The 14,493-nt window shown below is 39.3% G+C and overlaps 1 pseudogene; it reads right to left on the reverse strand.

The window, feature by feature from the left end:
- Window positions 1-9,512: 9,512 nt before the first annotated feature.
- Window positions 9,513-13,364, reverse strand: LOC145788545 (uncharacterized; annotated as a pseudogene).
- Window positions 13,365-14,493: the final 1,129 nt, after the last annotated feature.

Below are 14,493 nucleotides of genomic sequence, written 5' to 3' on the forward strand. Positions count from 1 at the left end.
GAGACGCTGGCAAAAAATAGCGCTAGAAATTAGCGCTGACGCTGACGCCGTCAATTTCTTTAAGAGCTTACGCAGTCCTTTACGCCGTAAAGTTTTTAGGCAATTCGCGCTGACGCTGACGCCGTCAAATTATTTCAATGACGCGTACAACACTGTAGTTGATACACTATATCAACTAACCTGCATTCGTACATTCAGTACCGTAACCTGCAATATTTCAACCATATTTTCAGGTAAAATACGTAAATGTGAAACTCTGTAAATCTGTTTGGAAATAGTTGTTGAAGATTTAAGCTGTGTGTTAATGAAGCTGCAGAACCTGTGAACTTGACAATATCACTTGAAGTAATAAGGCCTCTTTGACAACATGCCCCAGTTTTATAAAAGAACAACTGATCGATGCTACAGATCAACTGAAGACTCTCTACGTAAACCTTGGCTGTCATAAGAATTGATAATTACACCAATTTTCCAATCTGTATAACAAGTTGGCGTTAGGAAGAACATCCGCATGTAAAATATCTTTATCACATTTTACACTAGATAACACTATAAGACTGGTTAACTTTTGGTTAACTCCTGACCTGGCAATATGATTCTACTATCTACACTACAGTAGTTTGAGTATAAATTTCAAAAGCATAAAGCAGTGGTTCCCAACCGGGGTGCCGCGGCACCCTGGGGTGCCAATTGCAATGCTCAAGGGTGCCGCGAGATATTGCAAGAGTGCGGCCCATTCTTTGTTTTATCTTTAACCCGTTAAGTGCGAAATTTATTTATTTCTAACCGAGTTTCAGTGCGTGTTAAGTTTCGCGCCTCGTAGTTATTCCCGACTCCTTTCTAGAGAGTCGCTTAGTGGGGAAGTCGCTGGGCTGGCAGTAAGCCTTCGTTTTTTCGCCCAGGAAAAACAGCGTGAAAGATATTGTGACTCGTTGCTGTTCTTTCCATAAAAACGTTTGAAACGCATCATTATTACCAGATTTCATGATTTTATTTTGCGTTTCACGCGCACATTCCGCACAAAGTCAAATTGCAGTGATGGATTATTGGATTGTGTGACCCAGCACGATTATAAAATTGCACGATTGTTTGCGAACCATTGTAAACCGATGGTTGGGTCAAGGTCAATTGAAGGATTTGTATCGTTAGCAAAAAGGCAAAATAGTGATATTATAACAACACACTGTTTTCTTCATCGCGAAGTTCTTGTCGGAAAACATTAGGTTCAGACCTAAAAAAGTGTTAAACAAAGTTGTCAAAATGGTCAACTACATCAAAAGTACTGTAGACCACTTAAATCACGTCTATTTGCCAAGCTTTGTAAGGATATGGGAGCAAACTACAATATGCTAATCTTCTGTTGCATACCGTCCCAAGTAAGATGGTTGTCGCGAGGAAAAGCATTGTCACGAGTATAGGATGCATGGGTTTCTCGGCAGTCAAGTGTAGCAAAAACTAGTGGTGCGGTACTGATGAGCCCAGCCTCATGGGCGAAACAAGTGGCTATCGCTGAGTTCTTGCTACACTCGACTGCCGAGAAACACATGTTTTTGGGAAAAGTCTTAATGGCTAGTGTGGAGGCTACACCGGTATGGTTAGCGAAACACAATGCTCGCTGTTCTATAGTAAGTAGTCAGGTAGTGCTGACGCCAGGAAGATCGCTCCTTTTCAACTAGGCTACAGTATATGAGTTGAAGGATGAAATGCTCATTTTTTCAGCCTTGAAAAGCAAAAGGAATTTTGTGAATTGCTTTGAGATTACAATTGGATCTCCAAGTTAGGGTATTTAGTAGACATCTTCGACCATTTAAATAACGCTAATGTGAGAATGCAGGGCAAAAATAAAACTCTCTTAACTTCAACCGATAAAATGAAAGCACTGAGAGAAAAACTGCAAATGTGGTCCTTAAAAGTGGAGAACGAAAACTTTAACATGCTTTCACATTTCTCTGAAATGAACAACAAAGAAGTTGTTTCATTATTATAACTCAGCACCTAAAATCATTGGAAGAAAAAATTTAGAAATTTTTTTCCCAGCTTGTCCACGGAAAATTACGCATGGGTGAGAAATCCACTTTTACTGGACTCTCATATTGTTTTGAATCTTAAAGAAGAAAAATTAATTGACATTCGTAACGATGGAAATTTTAAGCTTATGCACAAGCAGATGCCTCTCGACGAGTTCTGGAAAAAAATTCAAAATGAATATCCTTGCGTTGGAAAGAAAGCTATCGTGCTTTTTCTGCAGTTTTTCACGTCATACCTAGGCTATGTGAGAGTGAATTTTCCGTATAAATGAACATAAAAACGAGAACGACTGCTTATAGTCGAGGAAGAAATGCGGGTGGCTTTATCGAATAGTGCCCCCAGATATTAAGGGACTTTCTGCAAGAAGTCAAGCCCAAATTTCACACTGACTTTTGAATAAATACATTTATTTAGCCTACACGCCTATACTGTATAACCGGTTCTGTGTTATTTCATACAGTTATTTGAAATACAGAAACCTCATAAAATTGATCCAGTTTTGCCAGGGTGCCGCAAACTATTTATCTCTTTGATAGGGTGCCGCAAGGTCAAAAAGGTTGGGAACCACTGACATAAAGTATAGTCTCAATATAATTGAGGCGTGTTTTGATCGTATCAACTAGGAATCCCATGTATCAACTAACCTTATGAGTGTATCAACTAACCTTCCAAGAAGATTAGTTGATACAAACCGGAGTTGTATGTTTGAATGAGTCTAAACCGATAACTAGTGACATCAAACAGACTAAACTTGGGGAAAGTTAGCCCAACAAACGAACTTTCTTTAGCACCATAAATGGTGTTTCTTTGTCCAACAGTTTTAGTAAAATCTCACTAAACGTGAAAATTGTATCAACTAACCTGCCTTTGCCCCTATGTGACATTTGAGCAGAGAGACGAAGGCGTCTGGGACTATAATTGAAAATACAAACTAATTTTGAATGTTTTGTAAATAAGAAAAAAGTCCACATCAAATTTAGTTTTCATAAACTGTCCAATTTTACGAGCAAACGCTTGAAATTCCAGTGTTTTTAATTCTTTTTTGCCACAAAAGATTAAAAACTGTGCTTTTTCGCAATCGACCATTCCTCTACTTGAGGTCATTAGGCTATATCGTTTAAGGCTAAGTTTTCAGACTTTGCAAAGGTTAACTATAGGAAAGCATTCGATATTTATCACCAAGTTCTTGGACGTTTTTTTGTGCAGACTAAAGTTAACCAGTAACAACGCTACGGTAAAACAGCAAAATTATGTAGAATCCTATGTGAAATATAGATTTCTCAGTATCGTTTTCAATGGCATTGAAAAAAATTTTTGTCAGCTATTTTGTCTGAAAGTTCTTTCAGCAACAGGTGCACGCATAGACAAACTTAACACTTAAAACATGCAGCACCAACCATCTCACTGCAATTAATTTAAATAAATCCATAAAAGATTGCAATAAATTCAACCAGTGAAAGTGCAAAATCGTAAATTATTCTCATTATTTATTCTCCTATTATTTAGCTAAGCTTGATAGTAAAGGAAATAACAATCGGAGAAAATGTAATAAAAGCCGTAATAACATGGCAAAAATGGTTTTTCGTTTCGGAAGTTTACGCTGGAACAGCAAAACTAAACATAACTGGATGTCGGCATGAATCAAATTTGGTTAAATTTTGCATTAAATATGCTTTTGTTGAATACTTTTATGGGGGGCGCGAGACTACATTGATTGCTCTGAGGGGGGTCGCGGTGGAAAAAAGGTTGAAAACCCCTGGTTTAGAGTGTCATTAGGTAAAGTATTACCATAGGTACCTACTATCCATTTCTTTCTTTCCAAAATCTTTTCCATCTGCTTCAAATTTGAGAATAAAAATTGTGTTTGTTTCCAAAACCACTTATGCGCCATCATTAGCCATTCTTCTGTTATGTTTGTTACTTTGCAGTAAATAATTTCAATTTTTCATGTATGTATTTTTATTACTTTTTGTAGCTTGGTTTGCAAAAATAGGCCCTTCTCTAGTAAACAGCCTTAGGCCTACAGTACCGTTAATCCGGCCCTGAATGTACATGACATTGATGATAATTAATACGATACTTTCAGTCATAATGTTCATTGAAATAGAACGTTTTCAAGCGAGCTTGAATGATCAAAGTTTGAATAGAAACTACATCAAAGATGGGCTACTATTTACTAATCACCTTATATTTTATTGCGCTCAATTGTATCTTTTATTAAATTTTTTTTTTGTTTCTAAAGTCGTGCGGTCACACTGAGCCGGTTTCCTGTATAAGTTTTTATCTTGCGGACTGCGGAGTCTTCTGGGACATCACAATTCATTTTTACAATTAAGACTATAAATCAGTGTTTCTCAACCTTTTTTGGCCCAACGCCCCCTTCATGAACTGGCAAAATTTACCGCCTCCCAACAAAAACGATTAGTTACGAAAAGCGAATATAAAACAATAAATACTATTAATACAAAAACTGTTCAATGTCAAGCAAAAAGCCAAGCAGAGTGAATTACATCAAACAAACGCTAGTTACCGTCTCTAAAACCCTTACAGCCTGTTTTAACCTAAAAGGGGGATCAACAGAAGGTCCTTATTCAAATAGAATTCTATTTTTATTCTTATAATATCTATTCCTATTCTATTTCTATTATTAAAATTCTTATTCTATTTTTATTAAAATGAGGACCTCTTCTGATGATCCCCCTTTTTGGGTGAAACAAGCTGTAAAGATTTTAGCAGAGGTGGGCGGTAGCGCGCTACCCTTTTGGTAAAAGTAGCGGTTGCGGCGCTACATTTTAGTTGGAATAGCTGCTGCAGTAGCGCCGCTATTTTTTTCCAAACTAGCGGTAGCGGGAGAGGCGCTACTTTTTTCAGTCGCGCTCCCGCTCCCCGTTACTTTTTAATTAAAGAGTGAAAAAAATACTCGTTTTTTTGGCACTACTGGCGTGGTGAAGCAGCTATATTATATAGCCCATAGCCTATATAATCGGTCTGGTTGCAAAGTTTCGGTCTTTTGAGAATCTCGTTTTCTGGTGTGGAGCTGCGATTTTGCGATCAAGGTAATTGCTGATATTATCTAGCAATTGTGGACGCCTTTTTTTCGGACAGGAGCATGTCATTGAGCTTTACGAATACTGAGTTAAAATACAACTGTTCATTAAATACAACACCCACATTCCTTTCAGTGCTGCTGTGGAGAGACTTTTCTCTTTTGGAAAAGATGTGCTTAAACCAAAGCGGGCAGGACTTTATGACTCTCATTTTGAAATGTTCGTGTTTTTGAAACATGTAAAAGTGTTGCCAGATAGATTTTGTATTTTTAGAAAAAATATCATTTTGGCATTTTTAAAATAGTAGTTGCCCTAAACTTGCCCGTAAATAAATATTTTAAAACTAATTTAAAGCAATTTTATTGTTCACTTATCAGACTATCATATTTTTGGCAAATTTAAACTTTCCTGTACATAAAACATATTACTTGAAAAATAATTACCGGCTTCAACACTTAAAACATGAAGGTCTTTATTCCTGAGGTGAATTTTTAAGTTTCTCAATTTTTTTTTGTTCTTAAAGGCATACTAAATGAAAATTTCAAACCGGAATTAAGCATTAAAATGAATAAACTGAACATTCAAGAATACATTTCAAAAACAATTACCGAAAAAAAAATGTTTTCAATGGCGCTAGCAAGGCCCAAAGTCCAGTGTTTCATTTATTTTCATTTTTTTCAAAATGACCAAAACGTGCAAACACTGCTCGAGAATACGTAATAAAAGACAGCAATAACAAAAGTCACGTTACCACATCTGATGTTTTGAGCAAACTGTCTGCTGTTTTAATGTTGAAATGTGCTGTTTTGATGTACATACATACATAGCCTACAGTCAAATCGCCCGCAGTAACAATTATTGCGAGATCGGTTGATTGCTAGTCTTTTGTGACGTAGACTGTACATTCGCACGCTTTGTTGCTCAGGCCCAATCTCGCTTTGAAAACTCTGACAAAAGCACGCGCACAATGGTGGTCAGACCGCAATGGGGAAAAGTTTTATTGAAAATCGTTTTATGGTAGCATGTTAAACACAAAGAACGTGGAAAATAGCCAAGTAAGGTTTTTCCTTTACTATCCCTTTTACTGGTTAGTATAATTTTTTTTAAACCTGCAAGTTTTATTTAAGTTTTGCACATAAATTAAGCACAATCTTATTGCAAAGTAACACAACTACAAACTACTTTAACTCAATCTTGTACAACTTTAAATTTCAGGTTAGTTTTAAACGGACAAGCTTTGGGCGACCACTATTCTTTAAAAATGCCAAAATAACATTTTTTCTAAAAATATAAAAAGTATCTGGCAACACTTTTACACTCCAATTGTCGGATTTCCAGCCGTGTTGGCAATCCCTAAGATGTGTAACAATAAATTTCCCTAAGAACGTGTTTTCTATAACGACGTTAAAATGACAGTGTAAACGAATGATAACATTCGTTTTCAAGGTCATTTTTGCGTCACGATAGGGACTTGAAGAGTGTTTCCTAGTGTCATTTTGGACAAAAGTAGCGGAAGAAGTAACGGTAGCACGCGCTACTTCGGTCCGAGTATCGGTAGCGGGTAGCGCGCTACTTTTGTAAATTGGTAGCGCGCGCTATTTGGTTCAAGTAGCGGTAGCGGGTAGCGCGCTACTTTAAAAGTAGCGGGTGCCCCCATCTGGGTTTTAGAAACTAGTAACTATATTTGATGAAAAGCAAATATATATTTGCGAGCATAAAAGCAGTAGGCTATATATAGGCATACTGGTAGTCAGTGTGAACCTTGGGCTTGGTGAGAAAGTGTCAGTTTCTTTACATTCGGTGTAAAGCCAGTGTGGCGCCCAAGAGCTAATTTTCTCTGACGCAGAGCGCGTCACTTCTATGATGTCAAGCCGTATTCTAGAATATTCTCTGTGACGCTAGAGAGCCATTTCCTCTGACGTAGCGCGCGTCAATTCTATGACGCCAAGTCGAATTCTGGAACCTTCCGTCCAATCAATAAATACCGCGTGCTTTCGGAATGCAGTTTCGTAATCAACTTTTGCATTGTGCCTGAATCGCAGTACCACTGTATTTTATCGAAACGTAAACTCACCGTTACGCTAGATGGTCGCATGTAGAATTGGCAATGCCTGTGGACGCGCCTCTCCAATTAAAGCTAGAGTTCTTTTTAAGAAACGACAACTTTGATCCCTGACTTATTCGACTATTCAACCAGCTCAGTGGCCGAGTGGTTTCGCCTTCGGCTCTGGTGCTGGTAGATCTGAGATCGATTCCAGGTCGGGTCAAACCGAAGACTTTAAAAACGGTACCGATTGTGTTCTATCCTACATAGCGCAGTGAGAATGAGTCGGGTAATAATGTGATAACATCGTAAACCTGATATAAATTAAAAACGAGCCCTGTCGCTAAAAGACTTTAGCTGTTGTAGAGCGACAATAAATAAAATCATAACATTATTAGCCTATTATTCGGCTATTCAACTCGTATTCGACTCAGGCTCGAGGTTCTCAGACTGCTATTATTATTCCTTTTTGTAATGAAGTTGGTTGGTTGATTTCTGGGGCTTCTATAATGTAAATGGTAAAATGTAATATGCAGAATTCTGTTCTCTGGAAGATGCAGTCGTAAATGAAGTTTCTTTTCCCCAATGTTGAAGTTCTTTTTGTTGTGATGAAGTTTATAATGTAGACTGTAGTACGCCAGCATGCTAGTATTTCGGTAGCGGAATTGTCAATAGTTCGGTGTTTTCATTTTCTATGTTTGGATTCTGTTCTTCTGAAGCCAGCAGTCAAGTTAATAAACGTCTTAATTAAGGGAGTCTATCTTGTGGTCAAGTAGGCTACTAGGCTACTCAGTCAAATAGTTAACAAAAATAGGCAGTGAAGAATACCTGTAACGCTTCTGGTTTGATATTGTAAGACTTCTGACTTGGAGAAGTACCATTGTAACGCTTCTAAGTTTGATATGGAAGGCTTCTGGGTTGAGGGGTAGACGTTGCTGGGTTGGAGGACTTGAAAGCAACACTAGATTTGAGAAATCATCTTGTATTGCGTCAGTTGTTGCGGCGATCAGAGCGGATTCAGAAAGCGTCACGTCTTGCCATAAGAAACGTGTTGGTCGAAAAGGAGAAGATTACCACACCAGTCTGTTTTATCGACGAAATCAGTCACCCTTAGCGAGTGCTGCCAGACGCAATGCTAATAATATTAAAACTTGAAACAGTTGAATTATGAGAACTTCACTGCAGAATAATGGCTGGTGACGAATATAAGACAGCAGTCGTATACGTTGGCCCAGGCGCGGATTTATGGGGGGGGCCCAGGGGGCCCGGGCCCCCCCCGAAATTTTGTGAAAAGTTGTATGTTTCCGCATCAAATGGTTTGATATGCTTCTAAACAGCTGATATTAGTCCCTCGGCATCACAATTGATGAAAATGGTTGTTTTAATGTCAATTTTCTAGCATATCGTATATGTCGTAGTATCATTGTTTATATCTGTTTAGCTTTTTCTTTCTTTTTAATTGATTTTCAAATTTTCTGGCCCCCCCCCCCCCCCCGAAAAAAACTCTTAGATTCGCGCCTGCGTTGGCCCCAGTCAAAACGACGTTGAAACGTAGATGAAACGTCGTGAATGACGAATAATTAGGTTATAATGTAGTGACTGAAGTTGAATGCTGGGGCGCAACGGTAAACTCCAATGATAGTCAAAATTACAAGTATGGTAGAATTAAGTAGGCTACACAAACAGGTAAGCCTCCATGGCTGTCCATGCACCGCCTCCGAAGAGATAGGACTTGACATTCATGGAAGCAAACCAGAAAAGTAAAGAGTACATAGGCTAAGCGGTGCGCGCGCACGGTTATGCGAGACGAGATGTTCTAGAGTCATACTATTAGTTCGATATTTTGATGAGGGAGGACGAGACAGCAGTTGATGTGGAAGTTCGGTGATATAAGATGAGCACGACAGCAGGTGATAAGCATTTCAGTTAGTAGTCTATTGATGGATGACGAGCACGACAGCAACTGTTGAGTTGTGAGTCCGTTGATATGGGACGAATATGACAGGAAAGAGGCCAGCTTGTATAGTTGCAAGCTGTGTGACATGCAGCCATTGCATGTCGAAAGTGGCGCAAGTAGCTACACTGGTTTGGTTGACGTCGTGGTGTGCTTCTGACATGGAGAAGGCTTGAGACGTCGTGGTGTGCTTCTGACGCAGAGAAGGCTTGAAGGATGGACAATGCAGCAATTGCATGTCGAAGGTTGTGTCGCAAGTAGCGGCAGACATGGGGTTTACCATGTTGGAGTTGCGTCGGTGGCTGTGGATAGCCGTATTGAGGGTCATCCCCGTGGAGGCATCTCGTGGTTGAGGCATCTCATGTTGAGGTATGTGATGAGGGACTGTGTAGGTCGTGGAGAACATGGGGTGCTGTGGTGCCATGTTGAAGTGGTCTCATCAGTGAGCTTGTCGTGACATCATCGTGGTGCTGTATTGAAGTTCCTTGAAGTCTCGCATCCCATCTCGCAACAGCCGTGTAGGTGGGCGCGCCTGAAATGAAATTGAGACAGAGTAGCGACCGCTAAGAAAGTGACACATAAGCAGTTCAGACACTAAGCAAAAGGCGATGCATGCAGGCATACAAGTTGTTAAATTTACAAGGAATGAGGTGGTCATGGTGAGCGGCAAATGGCGGCAAATGCCGGCTAATGATAGGTAGGAAACTAGACATAAAACCATGAGAGTCGTAGTATAGGTAGGCTACTGAGTAGGCTCAGCACTCATTAAAAAAAAGCGACAAACACGAGGCTGTGATGTAGGCTACATAGGCTACCGAGATAAAATCGGTAGGCTGACAAGTGAGTTTGCAGCATATGAAACAATGCAGTAGGTGTAAATAGCGTTTGACATACAAGATGGCGTTTTCTTATGTAAACACAGAAATAGTTGCGCTGGCAGTTCACCAGAGCGCAACGAGACATCATGACGTAGTTAGTTGACATTGCAGCGGTTAGGCTACGTCATGAAGGCGATAAACTTGATTGTACGGGCGCAGAGGTGGATCCGTCACCCGTACATTGATTGAACGTCTGCAGACGTTGAAGCAATGTAAGTATGACGAATACCGTTGTATGGGGAGATACGCCACGAGAAACTGTAGCTGCTAGATGATTACAAATATTAAAGAAAATTTTGCATGCAATGGTGTCTATAAGCAACCAGAACAAAAAGTTAAGAAAAATTTGCAAAAACGTGGTACATTACCAGGTGGCGTTGATGTCTTTAAGGTCGTGAGTTCTGAAAATTTACTCGGAGGCACCATTGTAACGCTTTTGAGTTTGATATGGAAGGCTTCTGGGTTGAGGGGTAGACGTTGCTGGGTTGGAGGACTTGAAAGCAACACTAGATTTGAGAAATCATCTTGTATTGCGTCAGTTGTTGGGGCGATCAGAGCGGATTCAGAAAGCGTCACGTCTTGCCATAAGAAACGTGTTGATCGAAAAGGAGAAGATTACCACACCAGTCTGTTTTATCGACGAAATCAGTCACCCTTAGCGAGTGCTGCCAGACGCAATGCTAATAATATTAAAACTTGAAACTGTTGAATTATGAGAACTTCACTGCAGAATAATGGCTGGTGACGAATATAAGACAGCAGTCGGTACATACCTACTATCGTGTACTGGTCATTCCTCGCCAGTTCTGATCTCGGTTCTGCCCAGGAATGTCGCCGTCAGCACGGACGGCTGCAAATGAGCGCGCGTGCTAACTACCGCGTCCGCTACAGGGATATCTAAAGAAGGGGATACGAAGGCTTTTATTACGTCTGACAATAGAAGGGCTTTTGTTTATCGTAAATAATCTGTGTTTATTATAAAATGACAATTGGCACCGATAGTAGTTTAATAAATTTTGTTATGATAACTTGCATTGCGCTATTAGCATCAGGCCTGGATATTCACAGCATGCTCATGGTTGCTTGTTAATTCAACTACTTGTATACTTGCTTTACATCTAGCATACTGCAAAAGCTTTGTTCAAAAAACCAGCTTACTGGTAACTTTTCAACTGCCTTTGTAAGCAAGTATTCTTTAAATATGCTCTACGTAACATTTGCTAACTGTCTCCTGTAGCTCACTGTACCAGCTGCACTACAAAACTTTCTACGATTTTAAAAAGAACCACATGTTTAAAGCACCACAAACTACCGCCCTGGTAGTGTCACGAGAATAAGGCAATCGCTGCGAGCCTTCATATCCCCTTCTCTAGATATCCCTGGTCCGCTACTGTGAGAAACGCGTCCTCTACACCAGTGAGAAACATTCGAAGATCACCTCTTGTGGATATGTCAAGTGGGTTTCCCTGTTTGGTATGTAGCAGAACAACACTGCTGAATCCCTTTTCCACCAGGTAGGCTATGAGCAGGGCCGGATTAAGCTTTTGATGGACCTGGGGCTATATGGTAATATGAGGCCTATATTTCATTCCCCTCATTGTACCAATCACAATTAAAATGAAATAACAAAAATTACACCCGAAATAAAGTATTTACTTCACATTCAAATGACATGTTTTTGGATTTAGACAAAGCAAAGCTGTTAATAATATCATCGGTGTCTATTTTTTCCAAAATTTATTTTTTAATGCAGAGTAGAGCTAAGGAATGCAACCTTTCTGGCCCATGGATGAACGCAGTTGATTCTTTACTGTTTTAAGCACTGAAAATGGGCGCTCGCCTGAACAATTAGAAATCATCAGACAAAGATACATTCTTAGTAGCCTACAACAGATACGTTAGGAACTGCATGCATAAACTTATTTTCATTGATGAACATTTGAGTTTCTTTGCTGCATTCGCTGTTAAAATGGTGCTTCACCAGTGCAGAAAAATGAATTATCTCTTCAGGCAGTGTTTCTTCTAGAAGCTAGATTCTAGATCATTTGGATAATAGTGAAGCAATGTTTTAGCACTCTCTTCAATTTTACAGTTAGACATGTTTAATTCTGCGAAAAAAACGAAAATCTTATTCGAAGACGATCGTATGCTGCAATTCGGGATTTCATACACAAAATAATTTGGTCAATGATTGGCAAATATGAGTCTACTTTGAATCTGCTCGATAGATCAAGTGATGTGTCTTCAGATCCACCTTCGCTATCCAAGCATACTTTTCTTCTTTTCTTTTTTGAAATTTCTTCAATATAATGATGACAGCAGCCACTTAATAGCCTACTCTACCCTTTTCTTCGAATTCTTGAAATTGGGATCTTAATGTTGAACAAAGTCATGTAGACCCTGAAGCAAATTTATTGCCTTATTCAAAGTAGTTTTGCTATCCTGCAGCGCCCGACTAGTTTTATGAAACCGTTCCATTATGCACGAGACCATAACTCAATTAAAATAACGGTTTCAAGCTTTTCCATTCACAAGATAAACCCTTTGGTTGTTTCTTTAGTCTGTGATTGTCACGATTTCTTTCTATCTCTTACCAGGAAAAAGACTTGGAAAGGTTCAATGACGTAGTTTAATGGGTCAAACCGAAAAGCAGTCAATTAAATGTCGAATAATTCTACTAGTGAAATGATAATCTGACTTCTTGAAGAACTTTAACGAACGGCTTCTCAAATAACTCTAATTTCTGCATCAACTACCAATCCACAACTCATAGCACACCTCTCATAATCAACTCATAATAATCACCATAATAATAAAACATTACACAAACTACACCACTATTTATATAGTTGGTTGTTCAGTCCAGTAACTTCGAGAAGGTGACGTAGTGTTGCATCGCACGAACTCATCGTCGGTCACGTAGCATTGAGCGGCATAAACAAGCAAGTTTAAAGAAATCTAAAGAATGTCACGTAGGGGTAGAGGACTGTTACATAATACAGATTTCGTAATCAGAGGTCCATTCGTAAACAACCTTGTGACATCATGACAAACGATATTGGCAATTGTGAAAACAACAGAACGTTCCAGATACAGAATGATTTAGAATTACGTTGCAGAACAACGACTTCACAATTAGAGGTTACTACTGGTCATTGACCGATAATAACATACCGCTCAAGAATTTTATAATAAAAACAGCACATTCTGTCAAGACGCAAAGCAGCCCGACGCGACGCCTTGCACATTGATTGTGACAGTGATTGTTATTCGATTGTGATTCACGCACCCTTAGAAATTAGCTGACGCCCCCCTGGGGAATCGTGCCCCCTGGTAAAGAACCACTGGTTTATACAGTTAGCATTCGTTCTACGATTTTCTTCCTTTACTCTTTCGATCCTGATAATAAGCATGTCAGTTGCTCTTAGTAAGTTGTTATCGGTGGGCCTATTTTTTTGGTGGGCCTGGGGCTGCAGCCCCATCAGCCCCCGCCTTAATCCGGCCCTATGAGGTAGGAAATGCTACGATGAAGATACGGGCTTTTTGACAAAATCGTTCCACTAAGCGGTGGATGGGTTAAACCAGAATGCCCCCTAATGATCAAAACGTCTTCCCCTTAAGCCGAGGTAATCAGCATACCACCCCTCTGCAAAATCAAAACGCCCCGGGTGGTGGTAACCGCCCCCGTTGAGAACCACTGCTCTAAATAAAAACAGTTCAGGAAACTTGTTATTTCTTTCCAATTTCATTGCTGACGCAAACATGTAGTGAACGGCAAAGTAACAAAAGGGAAACTGGAAAAGTTAAAACAACTAAAAGGTAATTTGCCGATATATGTATCACATTTGTCACATTAAGAACAGGGAAGCTGCTGACTCGATGACTGATATAATCTTTTGCTGCTTTTTGTCTGTTGTGGTATCTAGATTGTTATGGCGCTATTCTATTCATACTGTGTATAATTGTACCGTGTTATTCTCTCAACAGACGAAATAAAGCAAGCTTGATTCAAATCGACCTTCCTTATTTGCAACATTTGTCGGTGATCAGTCAAGCGCAGAGAATGCCATGACAGGGATGTAATCAACTTTCACGTAAACTGTACAGGGCTCAGGGCTGTCAGGTTGGCATTTTTTATGTTGTTTGGCATGAAAATAATCCTGTTCGGCATTTTTTCAAAATTTGGCAGTTTTTTGGCCTTTTTTGTTGTTCTTTTGCCCGAAAAATTTTGTTCGGCATTTTTTAATTTGTCTTTTTAAACGTTGTGATTGGCAATTTTAATAAAACCATAGACATGGCAAATGAACACATTTCACATGGATTTGTAAACATTACCGGTACCTACTGTGTGTTTACGAATATTTTTTCTAGTACCGATAATTTTTGGTGGTTGAAGTAACATCTTCAAGTCTTGCATGAACCTTTTTTGCACAAAAATGTGACGAAAACAACTTTATATTCAATAATATTTCATATCTGGCTTTGATTGATTGATTGAATTTTTATCCTCGGACGGAAAGCTTCTTGAAGAGCTTAATACTG

This window comes from Aplidium turbinatum, chromosome 1, assembly GCF_918807975.1.
Source record: "Aplidium turbinatum chromosome 1, kaAplTurb1.1, whole genome shotgun sequence".
Taxonomy (NCBI): Eukaryota; Metazoa; Chordata; class Ascidiacea; order Aplousobranchia; family Polyclinidae; genus Aplidium; species Aplidium turbinatum.